The sequence below is a fragment of the Mirounga angustirostris genome, unplaced genomic scaffold (assembly GCF_029215605.1).
Source record: "Mirounga angustirostris isolate CCGP_5_RB_7025 unplaced genomic scaffold, mMirAng1.0.hap1 SCAF_9, whole genome shotgun sequence".
NCBI lineage: Eukaryota > Metazoa > Chordata > Mammalia > Carnivora > Phocidae > Mirounga > Mirounga angustirostris.
Window position 1 is genome coordinate 38624192 of NW_026991717.1, and position 16481 is coordinate 38640672.

At 37.6% G+C, this 16481-nt stretch overlaps 1 long non-coding RNA gene across 4 annotated transcripts in view; it reads left to right on the forward strand.

Annotated features, from left to right (window-relative positions):
* The first annotated feature begins 16 nt into the window (after nt 1-16).
* The window catches only part of LOC123861064 (uncharacterized), a 121906-nt gene continuing 105441 nt past the window's right edge, over nt 17-16481 (forward strand). The window contains exons 1-2 of one of the 4 annotated variants that reach the window (XR_010404977.1): nt 17-151; nt 4542-4685. This is a non-coding gene — a long non-coding RNA (uncharacterized LOC123861064). The remainder of the gene's footprint in view (nt 152-4541; nt 4686-16481) is intronic. The other 3 variants (XR_008508008.2, XR_008508010.2, XR_010404978.1) reach the window with 3 other exon arrangements.

The following is a 16481-nucleotide window of genomic DNA, read 5'->3' on the forward strand; positions in this document are numbered from 1 at the left end:
GGGACGCCCAGTGGGCGCCGCGCCAGTGCGCGAGAGCGCCCCGGGGCGCAGCGGCGCGTGCGCACGAAGGTCTCGCGGTCTCCCGCGAGGGGGCCGAGGGGCGGGCGGAGGGCCCGGCCGGGGTAGTCCGAGGGTCAGCCGCGCAGAGGAGGTAATTAAATCGTCACATGTGACCTCATGTAGGCGTTAACAACCCTGGGGCGCCGGGGGCTGGGAGCCGGGGTGGGGATTCGGGGGGGTTATCGGTAGGGGTGTGAGGAAAATTAAGGCTTAAAATAAATAACCTCCGTAGTGAGTGGCAGAACTGACACCCAGAGCTCTCTTCTAAGCCTTGGGCTCGAGTGAGATGCTTACATGGCGTTGCTGAGGAGACACTTGAGAAGGTGCCTTTGGGGAAGCGAGTTAAACGCAGAGTCCACAGATTTGCACTGGCTGGTAAAGTCGGGAAGCACTTTTATGTTTAGGTCTTCTCTGTCATGTTCACTGTTTAGGGTAAGCCCCAGATAGTTAATAAAAAAGTTTATAAATTCTAAAAACAATAAAATTTTAAAGTTTTTAAAAATGTCCCACATCCCTCCGTGCATTGCCCAGATGCGCACCTCTACCTCCCTCCTAAGCTCGGTGAATGTCAGACCAGGGGTCTTTTAGTTATAAGCCTTTATAATCCTCAGCCACCCATTATCAGTCTATTACTTTAGGAAAACCTTTTCTCAAACTTCATAGCCACTTGAGGTAATATTTTATATACACCTGCTTTCTAAAGAAGCATTTCTTCCTATTTGTCCTAAACTTGCCTTGTTTGGAGAAGCCATACATAAATAAGATGATATGTCTGGAAAGCATTATATGTAAATGAGAGAATTAGGTGTAAGCATCACACACCAACTAATTTTTGAAAGTCGAGGGAGGGATGTAGGATAATGTGACCAGTTTTTACATTTTTCAGTTTTTAATGACTCATTCAACAAACATTAAGTACCTGTTACCATGTGCCAAATTTTGAGGGGACTTGTAGTCCTGCACATAATTTGAACTTTACCTTATAGGATTCCCTATTAGATAAAAGTTTTTAAAAAGATTTTAGATGGAGGCATGATGTGGTTAGACTTGCAAGAGAAATGGCTGAAGGGAGGCTAAGACAGGAGTCAGGGAGGCGATTTAGTACTGTGATTTTCAAATTAAATTTTGAGAAGTATTGGAGTCTTTTTCACACAAAATCTGTCACAGAACCCCAACATACAAAGTAGATGAAAACTTGTGTTTTTTTATTAAACATAAGTTCAAAATTTTAATATTAACTTTATAGGTAAATTTTTTTTAAAAAAGAGGCGTGTTGTTTTTGTTTTGTTTTTTTTTTAACAGACAAGGAATTTATTAAACATAAGTTCAAAATTTTAATATTAACTTCATAGGTAAATTTTTTTAAAAAAAGAGGTGTGTTGTTTTTGTTTTGTTTTGTTTTGTTTTTAACAGACAAGGAATTTATCAGAAGGAAATTGGGTAGCTAAAGTAATAAATGGGAAGTTGGCAGAACCACGTTCAGAAAATGGGAAGGAACCAAGGGAGTCTGTGGGCGGCAGAGACCAACAGAAACTAGTCTGGTTAGGGTGCCGTGATGGCCTCACTGCCACTGAAGTCTTGACTCTGCTCTTTTATGCTGGAAAACTTCCGAAGTTGGGGGTTATGGACAACAGTTGCAGTTAGGACAGCTACAAGCAGCCTCAGGACAGTTTCTTATTCTTCTGTTTTGATTGTACACTATCAAGAATATCCTGATCCATCCAGAAAAGTAGATACAAATTAGAATGGTCTTAATGATTTGCGTTGAAATCTTGGACATATGCTTCAAGTATAAAGATGGCAGGAGGAGATTAATTCTGAGATCTACACTCAGATGATTTAACCTCAAATTAACGTGTAGGCAGTTTGCAGTGTGTTAAATTTTGGCATTATATCCCTTAGCAGTATGAAAATCAATTTTAAAAAGTGAAATTTGAATCAAACATTTGTGGAACCTGAAGTATGTCTGAGAAACTCTAGGTTCTGTGGCATCTATAAGATACCATGACTATCTCTGTCTTCTATTCTAAGGTAGGAAATTACTTCAAAGAAAGCAGATAGATAGTGGATCACACTCAGGTATTAAGGAGTTTTTGAATGAAATATTTTCTTAACCTAAAAATACAGAGCTGGAAAACATGACTTCTAGCTATCTCTTCTGACTTTAAGATTATAACAGTGCCACCACCATAACTGAAATAAGATCATTTCTTAAAAATCCACAACTCAGATCAGTTCCAATTCTTGATGGCTGTGAAACAAAGGGGCTTAGAAATTGGCATTCAAAAGCATAAGTCAATGTTTAAAAAACATTGTGTCCAATAATTAAGAATTAATGCCATAAACACATAAACACTTAGTTTTACACAATACATGGAGAAATGGCATACCCCTTTAGAAGGAACCCCTTAAAAATAACTATGAAGAGTGATGCTGTGTATAGCATTTAGCTTGTGTATGGATATGATATTACTCCTAGAAAGAAGGGATTTAGCCTTATTTTTGTCTTAAAGGCACCTAGGATGCTATAGGTGTTCAGAACATGCTAAAAATTAGTTCTTGGGGTGCCTGGGTGGCTCAGTCAGTTAAGCATCTGCCTTCTGCTCAGGTCATAATCTCAGGGTCCTGGGATGGATCCCAGGCTCAGCCAGGAGTCTGCTTGTCTCCCTCTCCCTCTGCCCCTCCCCCCGCCCCTGCTCCTGCTCTCTCTCTCATAAATATATAAAATCTTTTAAAAAATGAGTTCTTCAAAATTGATAAATTGGAATATATTAAAATTAAGAATTTCTGTTCATTAAAAGGCACTATTAAGAGAATCGAAAAGTAATCCATAGTGTGGGAAAAGTATTTGCAATACCTATCTCTGACAAAGCACTTGGTATCTAGAACAAATCATTTAAAAAAGACAGTCCAGTAGAAAGATGGACAAAATATTTGAATGGACTCTTCAGAAAGCAATATCCAGATGTCCAATAAACATGGGAAAAATTGCTTAATTTCAATAATCATCAAAAAAATGGAAATTAAAACCACAATGTAGTACCATTACACACCTACCAAAGTAGCCGAAGTAGAAAAGATGGAAAGTTCTAAATGTTGGTGAGGATATGCAGCAATTAGAACTTTTATATACTGCTGGCAACCAATTTGGAAAAAATTTTGGCAGTATATATTCAGCTGCATATGTAATGTATGTAATGTTATGATCAGCCATGTCACTCTTGGATATATATTTGTATTAGTAAGGCTGCCATAACAAAATACCACAAATTGGCTGCCTAAACAACAGAAATTTGTTATTCACAGTTCTGGAGACTAGGAAGTCTAAGATCAGGGTGCTGGCTGATTGGATTTTTCTTGGACAGAGTTCTCTTCCTGGCTTATAGCTCCTTCTTAGTATATCCTCTCATGGCAGACAGAGCTAATTCTGGTGTCTGCCTTTTTCTCTTCTGACAAGAGCACCAGCCCTATCAGATTAGGGTCCCACTCTTATGACTTCATTTAACTTTTATCACTTTTTCAGGGACCCTATCTCCAACTACTGTCACATCGGGTGTTAAGGGCTTCAATATGTGAATATTGAGGGGATGCAAACATTCAGCCGTAACAATGCCCCACAGAAATTGTGTGCACATATTCTCCAAAAGACATGTAGTAGAATATTCATAACACTATTCATATTTGTGATATTCAACCTGGAAATTACTCACATGCCTGTCAATAATAGAGCAGATAGACAAATTGTGGCATTCACTTGATGGAATACTATATAACAATGAGAAGGAATGGTCCATAATTGCACACAGCAAGCATGAATCTCATGAACATAAGGAAGAGTGAAAGAAGTCAGACTCTAAAGTACTTATAATATGATTTCATTTCCATGAGTTATGAAAACTGGCCAAAATTCATCTTTGCTGTTAGGAGGCAGGATAGTGATCACCCTTACAGGGGTGGAGATCTAGGGGAGTCAGGACTAGGAGGATGAGGGGACATCTTGGGGATTGGATTATTCTCTTCTTTTGTTCATATATTTCTATAGTTCTTTTTAAGACTCTTTTTTTTTAAAAGATTTTATTTATTTATTTGAGAGAGAGCAAGAGAGAGGGAGAGAGAGAGAGAGCGTGAGCAGGGGGGAGGTGCAGAGGGAAAAGCAGACTCCCGGACGATTAGGGAACTCCCACATGAGGCTTGATCCCAGGATGCTGGGATCATAACCTGAACCAAAGGCAGACATTTAACTGACTGAGCTACCCAGGTGCCCCAAGACGTTTTTTCTTAGAGTAATTTTAGGCTCACAGAAAAATTAAGAGGAAGATAAAGAGATTTCTCATATATCCTCTGCCCCACACATGCATAGCCTTCCCCATTATCAACATCCCCACCAGCGTGATAGATTCGTTATGACTGATGAACCTGTGATTGATCTGGTCCCTAGTTAAATGGCTGTAGTCAATTTGTGAAAAAAAATTTCTTTTAAGTAGGTTCCACGCCCAGCATGGAGCCCAATACAGAGCTTGAACTCATGACACTGAGATCAGGACCTGAGCTGAGATCAAGATTCGGACGCTTAATCAACTAAGCAACCCAGGTGCCCCGAAAATTCTTCTAACTGAACATGTATGGTATGTGCATTTTCTGTATGTATATTATACTTCAATTAAAAGCTTGAAAAAGAATAAATTCTACAGGTAGTATTACATATTAACACAGCCTATTATCAGTGTTTATTAAGAAATACATATAGAGAACATAAATAATGGGCATGACCCAAACGTGACCTTGTACATATATAGAATATTTATTCTCACATTGTTTTTTAGCACCTTGCTGTGAGATTATGATTTACTCATATATTTCTAATGGTGTGATTTAAAAGAAAGTAAAGTAGACATGTAGATTTTAATTCACTGCTGTTCTCAGAGGGAGAACTATAGGCAAGATAGTGGGTGCATATGTCAGCCAGTTAGTAAAAGATAAAGGAATTATGAAAAAGGGATATAAATGTTTACATTTAGGATTTCATTGACAAATTCCACTTTGAGGCTTAAGGACTTTTGGTTCAAGGAAAGAAGGACTATGGAGATGATGCTGCCTGATTCATATTCCAGTGTGCTTTGGAACTTAAAAACAGATACCCCCAAAGAGCCACTGACCAGGCTCTCCTAGGAACCCAAATCTCTTTAATGGCTCAGCGCCCTCTAAGCCAAGCTCAGCACCAGAGGAGGTGGCTTGAGTTACCCCTACAGCTGGATGAATGCTCATTAATTCTCCCCACTCCCATTAGTGGTGAACTTTGCTTGCTGCTCCATTCCTGTATCCTTGTGTCGGCCCTGGCAAGGACAGTATACATTGGCTTTATGCAAAATTATCCTCATGGAGGTACTGAGTTATGGCAGAAGTCATTAGGAAAGGAAAGAACTGCTGTATACTTACCTAGATCTTGAGTCCTGTGGGAAACTGATTGATGTTCTGAAAGCCTCCAAGGAGTTGGCTGGCAGCTGGGGCTGCTGCTACAAAGAGTGGCAGGAAGCATTACCCTGGTAAAACATGTTACTGTGAACACAGAGGGTAGAGAGATCTCATCTAAACTGCATGTTGTGTCTAAACTACTCTCAAGCTCTCCCCCCACTGGAATGCAAACTTCCTAAGGCCAGGGACTTATGCCTGTTTTGTTAATCTTTGTGATTCTAGCACCTAGGACAGTACTTGCAATATGGTAGGTACTCAACATCTTGAAAAAATGAAAAAAAAAAAAAAAAGTGAGCAAAGTGAATACAATTAGTATGTTTGAGGGATGTTAGAGAAAAATTGTAATATGTAGGGTAAGTGGTTTTAATTTAATTACAATTTTAATTTTGGTAGTTAGAGAAATTAAACTATAGAATAGATAAGAAACTTACCCAAGATCATATACTAGAATCAAGAATCAAAATTCTGACCTTCCAACTTTCTGTGAACTTTTCATTAGGAAACATTTCTATTTCCTTCTCCTGCGGTGGATGCTAGAATCCAGTGGCACGGAGACATATTTGTGACTTTTTGAAACCAGATAGCGATTTATGCTAATAGAGAACACAATCCATTTTATGGGCATGTTCCCAATATTGCAAATCCTATCTAGTCAGTTTGGGGAAGCATTTGAAAACATGGCCAAATAAATTTACCTTGTCATATGGGTCATAGTTATGGTCCCAGCCTTGTAAAATGAACTTTGTTTTACTAACAGATACATGCATGAAAAGCATATGACATTTTTTAACACAAATCATATCTTCATACTGAATTCCAAAGATGTTTTGGCTTTACTGATGATCTTCATTCGACAGTGGCTTTTAGCACTTCAGCTGAAGTCTTTATGCCCCCTCCCTAGTCTCCCTGTCAAGTAGTTAATGATCTATAAACAAATACTGAGATGCCCTAAGGGGGCTCTCCATTTAAAGGGGCCCTGAATAATTTGATAATAGAAATACAGTAGTCCACCCACTGATTTATTTATTTGTCAGTTTATATTTTTGAAGTGATGTTCCACTGGTATTTCAGATGGGAGAAGTTTTTAATTTTCTGTGCAGTTAATATTAAATTTTAATCCAATTTTTCCTTTCAGGAGAAAACTTCCAAAAATGTTAATTTACATTTGCAGTTTCCATTGTGTGAAATACTTTTTTATTTGTGTGTGCTTAGGTGTGTACATTTCAGTTCCATAAGCTAAAAGTGGCTGCAGAGGGTAATAATACCAGCAAAATGGTATCTACCAGTTCCTGAGTGTTTCTTCCTGCTAGGTAGTTTACACCTATTTTCTCATTTAAACAACACTCCAAAGCAGGGCTTCATTTACCTCAATTTCAGGCTGAGAAAACTGAGTATCAGAAGTTAGAGAAGTTAAGATAGTTAACTGCAGTCACAGAGCAGGCAGCTGGGATTTGAACCTTCATTGACGGTATGCAAAATCTCATACTTTGAACATAGTTACAGAGTCAGGTGATGCCAGACTCAGCGTAAATGTTGCTGACACAAGTGAACATCCCTTAGATGTTGCATTATCAGGAAATAGCATTGTACCAAAATATGGCCCTTCTAGCCTAGAAGTCTATCTGCCTCAAAGGAAATTTGGGGGCCTACATGATGACTCCAAAAAAAATAAAAAGGTTTTCAAAACTAGATCACTTTGCAAAATTTGTTGTAAAACAACTATTTCTATGTATATTGAAAATACTTCTAAAATATCTTGAAAATTTAAAACCTGCCAGGATGTTTGGGCACCATCAACAAAGATCCCAACTCTAAGCCAGTTATCGGGCTCTGAAAATTGGGTTTTATTTGGGGACCATGAGTAAAGCATATATGGAAATGTGTTGAACTATTTTTTACAACTTCTTGGTTAGTCTAAAATTTTATTCAAATTAAAAAGTTTAGTTTTAAAAACTTTGCATCTGGCCATAATTTGAATGGGTATGAGTAATACCACCACTATGCATAATAGGCACATTTAGTCCAAGCCAGCATTTCAGTGAACCACAACTTGTAGTTCAGCTTTTTTTTTTTTAATTCCTTGTTGCTATTTCTAATAAAGCAAGATGTTAAAGCTAACTACATGCTCTATTAATTATATGAAGGTGAACTTGAGTCATATTTGTTACTGAAGATGATTAATAATTACCAGCTCTACACACGTTTCTGGTGCATTTCAGTAAATAAACAGGGTACATTGTTGGGTAGTAATTGATTAATTAGCACATTCATCCTACACAGCTCAGTGGTCTAAGGATGCTGAGTTTGAGATATTGCTCATAATTATTACAAGAAACAAATCTGTTCCATTTTTCAGTTTATTTCTTCTGTATGCTAAGATTTTTTTTTCTAAATCGAATGTTTAATGGTTCAAAACCTTATAGGTTTTATTCAGATAAATCAACTCATGAAGAATTGCTAGTCATAATCTCCAGAATCTTGTTTTTGTGTGAACTAGGGTGAAAACTTTTACAAGGCTAATGTTAACATTAGATCTTGCTGTTAAACTGGATCAAATACTGTAAATATAGGGCACTTCCCCACCATGCAGGAAATGCTCATTGAGCACCTATGTGCAACAGGGGTACTGGAATCTCATTTGCTTCCCAACCACATCAAATAAGCTCAGGATTGCAAGTGTCATCAGGTTGGCACTTCGCAGCACCAAGCAAATACGCTGTGTAATCTTCAGAGAAGTATAACAGCATGTATTGTTTGCTGATTTGACTACGCAGTAATTTAGGATTTTTTTCCCCCTAATTTATTGAGCCAGCATGTAGTTGAAAGAGCTTTGGATGGGGAGTCAGGAATCCTGGGTTCTGTTTTATCTGTATTCTTTCTTGAAGAAGCTGTGTGATTCTGGGCACATCACTACTCCCTTCTCTAAGCATGGATCGCTCATCTGTAAAATGACATTGTCAACCAGGGACGATGAGGTACATGAGGAGCCTAAGCTGCAGAGACAGACAGAGCTAGGTTTGAGTCTGGACCCCCTATTACTGGTTTTATTATTTTAGGGAAATTATTTATTTAACCTCTTTGAATTTCTGCTCTGTTTACTTTGAGTTTTTTGTAAGGATCAAGGGAGATATGAAAATAGTTTATAAACTATAAAGTACCTGTGAATATAGGGCATTGTTAATATTATTATTATTTTTTAAAGATTTTATTTATTTATTCATGAGAGACAGAGAGAGAGAGACAGAGGCAGAGGGAGAAGCAGGCTCCCCGCGGAGCAGGGAGCCCGATGCGGGACTCGATCCAGGGACTCCAGGATCATGACCTGAGCCGAAGGCAGTCGCTTAACCAACTGAGCCACCCAGGTGCCCCTGGCATTGTTAATATTATTAATAACTATCTTACCTCATTGACCTTAATTTGTATTTGAAGGATGCATCAGAGTGCCCATGTACTGGCCTAACAATAGGGGTTATTAACATCCTTTATGCCGTTAATAAAATCACATTGGATAGGAATTTCTGATATGTCTTCATAGTTTATTGCCAAATGAAAAATACAGTCTGCAAAACAGTATGTCTGGTATAATCCTATTAAAAATTATACATACAAAGATAAAAGACTCTATATAATAGGAACTCAATATATATTTGATAAAGAAACAAATACAATATATGTATTAATTGAGCATCTCTTACTAGTGATAGGTGTACTGTTCTAGGAGTGGGGCTATATCTTTACACTTACAATCCATTTGGTGAGACAGATAATAAAAAATAAACCTATTTTGTAATACCACTTATGGTTAAGTGCTCTAAAGAAAAATAAAGCAGAGAAGAGGATAGAGAGTAAGGATGGGTGCTACATTAGGCAGGGTCTCCCTGGTCTACTGACAGTCGAGCAGAGACTGAATACAGTAAGTAAACCAGGCAGACTTCTGGGAGAAGAGTGTGCCAGGCAGAAGGCATGGCAAATCCAGAGGCCCTACGTAGGAATAATAGTAGATGTCCCCCCAGATTTAACAGTAGTTCTCTTTGGGTGAAATAATTGTTGATTTTTTAAAAAAGACTTTATTTTTAAGTAATCTCATAACCCCGAGATTAGGAGTCTCATACTGTAACAACTGAGCCAGGAGGCGCCCCCCCCCGCCACTTTTTTAAATGTTGATTTTTAAATTTCTTCCCTGCACATTCCTGTTTTTCAAAAGTTTTTTTTTTTAATTATTTGTTTAAGAAGCCATGTGATACTTATTTTTTTATCATGAGCGTATGTTTCTGTAATTAGAAAAATTTAAAAACGCTACAGGTATCCTGAAAGACAAAGTCATCTTAAGAAAAATGTTTATAAGTAGTTTTCAAACCTTACATCATCTGTAAGTTTTTGTTTTCATGGTTTTGGTACCAAGAATCTAAGTTGTTAGTGAGAATAACGGAAGCAGGTGAACTTTATTTATTTTAAAGATTTATTTTAACCATAACAATCATTGTGGGCTTCATAAAGGGATAGATAATCATCGTACTCTCAGCTCCTTGTTCTAGCTCTTGTGTGTGGATGGCAGAACACAAGCCTGACCTAACCACTTATAGACATGGCCCAGGAAACAGTGCATTTTAGGAGGTCTTTAAAATATGGGATTAAAGGTGCCAGGTGAAATTAGTTTCAGGGTTTTATGTCTCATTTATGCAGTTCATCAGGGACTACATCTGCTGTACAGCAAAATGGAGTGTGGCAAAATACATCATCCATCTCTTTCTGAGTCCAGGTACAAATTAAAGAAAAGCTCAGAGGCTGTACTCCAACTCTCCATACTATCCCTGCAAAGCAGATGTAAAAAGGAGATATGCTTTGGGCTTACAGAAACAAAAATGCACATTTGAAGCTTTGATTCTCATTTCTATCCCATCTATTTGCACCAAGATCCTCTAGTACAGAAGGTATACATTAAATCAGTTCGGATAAAATGCTTTCAAAATAAAATGTGTCCATTACTATAGGTGAGAAGCAATACCGGAGAAGAGTGCAAGCAAAAACCCAAAGAATGAAAGACATGATCCCAGTCTAAAGGATATATTTGGCTTGCTATTGTCTTTAGCCTAAATAATTTCTTCTGAGAGAAAACTGTTTGCATCTCAAGAAACTATCATAAAATTATAACATTTGTAACTATTTAAAATCACAGCCATTTTGGACAGTAAATAGGGAAACAAAAGAGGCTGTACAAAGTTAGAAAATATTATCCATGATTTCCAGTAAATGGAAGAAGAAAGCTACAAGTCACGTCCTTGTGTGGTATATATGTGGTTTTGCCCTTTTGATACTTTGATGATGCTTGGCATAGAATTCTTAGAGTTGGCAAGAAGTTTAAATATCAGTTCAACTTTATTTTATATATAAAAAAATGAGGACTAGAGAGGAGAAGTTACTTGTCCATTAAGGAAAGTGCTGGAACTAAAACCCATTAAGACTTTTAAATCTGGGGCCTCTGGGTGGCTCAGTTGTTAGGCATCTGCCTTCGGCTCAGGTCATGATCCCAGGGTCCTGGGATCGAGCCTTCCATTGGGCTCCCTGCTCCACGGGGAGCCTGCTTTTCCCTCTCTCCCTGCTTGTGTTCCTTCTCTCACTGTCTCTTTCTCTGTGTCCAATAAATAAAATCTTAAAAAAAAAAAGATTTTTAAATCTAAAGTAAATGGGGTGTGTGTGTGTGTGTGTTCCATACCTGTTTAGAAAAACTGCAAATGCCACCTAATCGCTGTATGTCCCTCCAAATATTTGTAGGTAAACAGAAGCATTTACCCTTTCATGCATCTCTGTTTGCATGAGCAGATACAGCACTAAAGTCTTAGTCTGGTGTGAATTCTCAAATATTCAGACTAAGGGTATTAAGCTTAGAATGAAACTTGCAATCGTTACATGCCATTACTATCTGGTGACAGCTTTGGGAGCTTTGAGGAGGGAGATAGTTACGACATTTCCACTCCATGCCCCTAAGTTCATTATCACTTTTGATAGCAAAACTTATAACGAAGACCTTCATATATTTTTCTTCCCCAGACTCCCCCAAATTAAGTTTTGTTTCATTTGCTTCATTAATTGAAAACAGGTTCATTATAAAATAGAAAATACAGAAAGAAGAAAACTCTACCATTAAGAAGTAGCCACTGTTAACATTTTGGGGGCTATCTTTATAGTTAGTTGTGTGTGTGTATGTGTATGTATGTGCACGTGCACACACATATATGTACATATTTTTAAAAAGTTATAACTGGAGTCCTAGTCTTCATGCTGTTTTAAAATGTGCTTCTTGGGAGCACCTGCGTAGCTCAGTCAGTTGGGCGTCTCACTCTTGATTTTGGCTCAGGTCATGATCTCAGGGTTGTGAGGTCAAGCCCCACATCAGGCTCTGTGCTCAGTGCAGAGTCTGTCCTTCTCCATCTGCTCCTCCCCTCCTTCACTCCCCCTTTCTGTCTTTCTCTCTCTAAAATACATAAAATCTTAGAAAGAGAAAAAAATAAAATATGCTTCTTAATAATTAAATATCATTTCATTTTCTTATATTCTCCTAATTTCATGATTTTTTAAAAAGCTTTTTGAGGTATAATTGACCTTCAAACAGTGCACATATTTAAGGTGTATAGTTTGATAAGTTTTGACATATGTATACATCCAAGAGACCATTTTCACAATCAACATAGTGAAGCTATCCATCACCCCCAGAATTTTCCTTCTGCTCCTTTGTAATCTTCCTGTTCCTCCTCACCACCTCGCCCCCAGCTTCCCACCCCTAGGCAACCACCGATTTGCCTTTTGTCACTATAGTTTGTATTTTTATTTTTTAATTTAATTTATTTTATTTTTTTAAAAGATTTTTATTTATTTTTTGACAGAGAGAGAGACAGCGAGAGAGGGAACACAAGCAGTGGGAGTGGGAGAGGGAGAAGCAGGCTTCCAGTGTAGCAGGAAGCCCGATGTGGGGCTCGATCCCAGGACCCTGGGATCATGACCTGAGCCGAAGGCAGACGCTAAACGGCTGAGCCACCCAGGTGCCCCTATAGTTTGTATTTATAAATGGATATGTACTCTTTTTTGTTTGGATTTTTTCATTCAGCACAAATAGATTAAGATTCATTCCTGTCTTTGATTTTATCAACAACTTGTTCCTTTTTATTGCTGAGTAGTATTCCATTGTAAGGATATCCCATAATTTATGCATCTACATGTTGGTGGACATTTGCGTTGTTTCTAGTTTGGGGCTATTACAAATAAATTTGCTATGACGATTCATGTATAAGTCTTTGAATGGACATACACTTTTTTCTCTCTTGGGTAAATAATGCCTAGGAGTGGAATGGCTATATCATACAGTAGTTATAGTAACCTGTGATTTTCTAAGTGGCTATATAGAGGTCTTTATATAGCTATTCCATAATTTTCTTATTTTAATTTTTTTTTGAGAGGGAGAGCACGTGTTCATGTGTGCATGCAGGGGTAGGGATGAGGGGAGGGGCAGAGGGAGAGGGAGAGAGAGAATCTTTAGCAGGCTCCATGCCCAGTGTGGAGCCTGACTCAGGGCTCAATCTCACGACCCTGAGATCATGACCTGAACCAAAATTAAGGGTCGGATTCTTAACCAACTGAGCCACCCAGGCACCCCCTGTAATTTTTAAGTAATACCTTATTGTTAAATGTTTAAACCTTTCTGATTTTTCATTGTTGTTGCAAATGAGCCTAGTTTTTTGGCTTCAAAATGTGGCTATGGATATTCAACTTAAAAAGAAGATGAGTAGAAAGACATTGTAAAGGAAACCTAGAAGTCATGTGTTGTTAGATCATTTTAAATATTTCAGTGATTGCAAAATAAGTATTTTGTGTCCTCTGCTGGGAAGCAAACAGCATGAATCTTTAAATGAACCAGAATTTGAATTTGAATTTGAAGTTATTTTACAACCAATGGAAGTTCTGCTGTTTTGTTGTTAAGTTTATGGGACCATGATTTTTTTTTTTTTTTAAGATTTTATTTATTTATTTGATAGAGAGAGTGAGGGAGCACAAGCAGGGGGAACAGTAGAGGGAGAGGGAGAAGCAGGCTCCCCGCCAAGCAGGGAGCCCGATGTGGGGCTCGATCCCAGGACCCTGGGATCATGACCTGAGCCTAAGGCAGACGCTTAACCATCTGAGCCACCCAGGTGCCCCATGGGACCATGATTTTATCATAACATTCCTTATGAGGAGACTGCAATAAATTTGGGTGTGGCCTTGCTTTCTGAGAGCGATAATTAGCTATCTAGTATACTTTATAACATTTTGTTAAATAAAAAAATTCTTAAAATGTATTTTACTTATTTTCTCTCTTACATACATGTATATGATATATATGGTAGCCACTGTAGGGGTAAAACAAAATGTTTACAGAATGGCAAAGAAATGCTTGGGAAGAAAAACCAACGTCAAACCCCACCCCCAAACCCAAAATGCTATTTTATGCATAGATGCCAAAGCTATATTTTTCTGTGCTATGTTTAGGTTCTTTTTATAACCAAACAAAAGTTGTTTCTACCAACAGATTTTTAAACAGCAGGGACATGCTTATTATTTACTGTTTTGGTATCTTTCCCTCATTTACATAAATACCCCAGCAACCAGCAGTTTAAAACTAATAAAAGCCAGGGTCCTCCATCAAGTGCAATAAAGTTTCACAACCATGAGTTAGACTCTTGGTGAAAACTAAACCTATATATGTGGTTATGAAGGGTTTTTTTTTTTTTGAAAGTATAATCACATTTCAAAGTTAGAACTTCCATTTGAAGTAGCAGTGCAGTAATAATACTTAAACATTTATGTAGAATGCTTCTTCTTGGAAACGCTCTCCCAACATTGGCCAGTTAATCTCTACTGCTTCCCCAAGGAGCAGGTATTACTGTCATTTTTCTAGTTAGAAAATTGAGGAAGGTATGATCAGCCCAGAAAGAGTGAGGGCTGGGGAGACAAGTTTTGGGCCCTTATTATTCTGTGACTCTTTGGGATGCAACTCCTAATAGAATGCATCCAGTTTCTGTTCCACTTTGATAAAATCATCAGTAAAACAAAGATGTACATAGTAGTTCAATCTACCTCAGGCTTATAGATACAGCCCTTACCCTCCTGAGGCTCGCCTTTTGGAAAGAATGGGATACAGAAAGGATTTGGAAGATCCACAGCACATTTCATCTGCATTTGCAATGGACTGGACCAAACTTTTTCCAGTGAGAAAAGCAGTCATATGCTTCCCCCCAGCCACAACTTCCATTCTCCCATTATCTTAGCAATTTATAGTTTTCCAGATAAGATTTACTATGATCAGTACATTTAAAGAGTTGAACAAATCTGTTATGCACATTGAAGCCAGAGGAACAGTAAAAGGAAACTAGTGAACATTTACATTTTTGGAAACATAATGTATGCTTGAGAAATTCTGAAAGATAAACATTTAAATGTTAAAATACTTATTACCTTCCCCATAGGGACAGTGTTGGGAGTTAATGAGATAACAAATGTAAAGTGCTTTGAGCTCTTTAGAAGAAAGGTGCCAGATGCATACAAATGATTATTAATTGTTAAAGCTATGGGATGGTTACTAATATATTACTTATGATAAAATATATATTTTTATACCTGAAAAATAGGATGCTTGCAATTCTTAGGATGATATAGCTGAAATAATGCTCCATCTTTATCCAAGTTATTCTCTGTCTTGTTGGAAGTCCTTTCTTAACCCTTTCCCAGTTTCTTGACCTTATACCCCTTTTCAAACAAACTACGGGGCATGACTTCCCAGCTTCCAAACTCTCCTGCACCTTCCTATTGTCAGTCCTCCACCGAAGTCTTACAGATCCAGCACCATGGGAGAATTCCACTGACACCACCTTCTCTTCTGATTTCTTTGATTACATAATTGTGATGCCTCATGATACTGTCAGTTGTGCAAGTTGATTTTATTAGCAGGAAGCATAAGTGAAATTGTCTCTTAAGCAACACTAGAATTTGTTATAAAAAAGTGCAAGTCTCTTGTGTGATCTGGGATAAGTGGAATCTGAACTTTCTACTTTACACAACATGCTAGAATTTGTGGTAAAAGAGCAAAGCCCCAATTTCATTTGGTCTTGAGACATACGCTGAGATACCTCCACTAAATCTTAGTGGAGGTATGTATGTAAATGGGACATTGGGTTGTTGGACAGGTGCAATAAAAGCAACATAAGGTTGGGTTGTTGGACGGGTGCAATAAAATAATGTAGATAAAGCTTCTAGTACGGTATATACTTAGCCCATAAGAAGTGTTCATTAAAGGTTAACATAAGTAGGTTACAGAAGATAAGTAAGTAGATAGCCGTTTGTCATTAAATATCACCTATTTGGTTTCTTTAAAATCAATATAAAATGGGTAATATGTAAAGGGACATCCTGTTATCAACAAATATTTCATTTTCCTATTTAGAATGGTAAAAGCTCAATTTTTGTTTAGGATACTTTATACATTGTGCACATATATGTGATTTTTTTTCAAACTTACCTTAGTTTACCAGTAGCGCAGTATCTTTGCTACATATATGTGCTAAAAGATAATGGACTATGCTTCTTTTCAAATGTTCTGTAATTAAAACATTTCACTAATTTAATCTGGTCCTCTGGCTTCTTCCACTTAATTACTTGAAGTGATTGTTTTATTATACCAAATTTTTTCCTTTCATTTTGAGGCTGTAGGTTTTTAGGTAGAGAACCTTACTCCCGATTATTTTCTGAATCTGAATATAAGGCCTCAATTTGGAAACAGGCATTCTGTGGTGTATGCTAATGAGAGATGCAAAGAAGCAAAGTGCATTGTTTGAGAAAACCAATCATGGTGGGTTAAAAAAAAACAAAAGTACAGGAGAGTGAACTCATTTTACTATTGCCAGCAGCTTGAGGCTTGAGAGTGC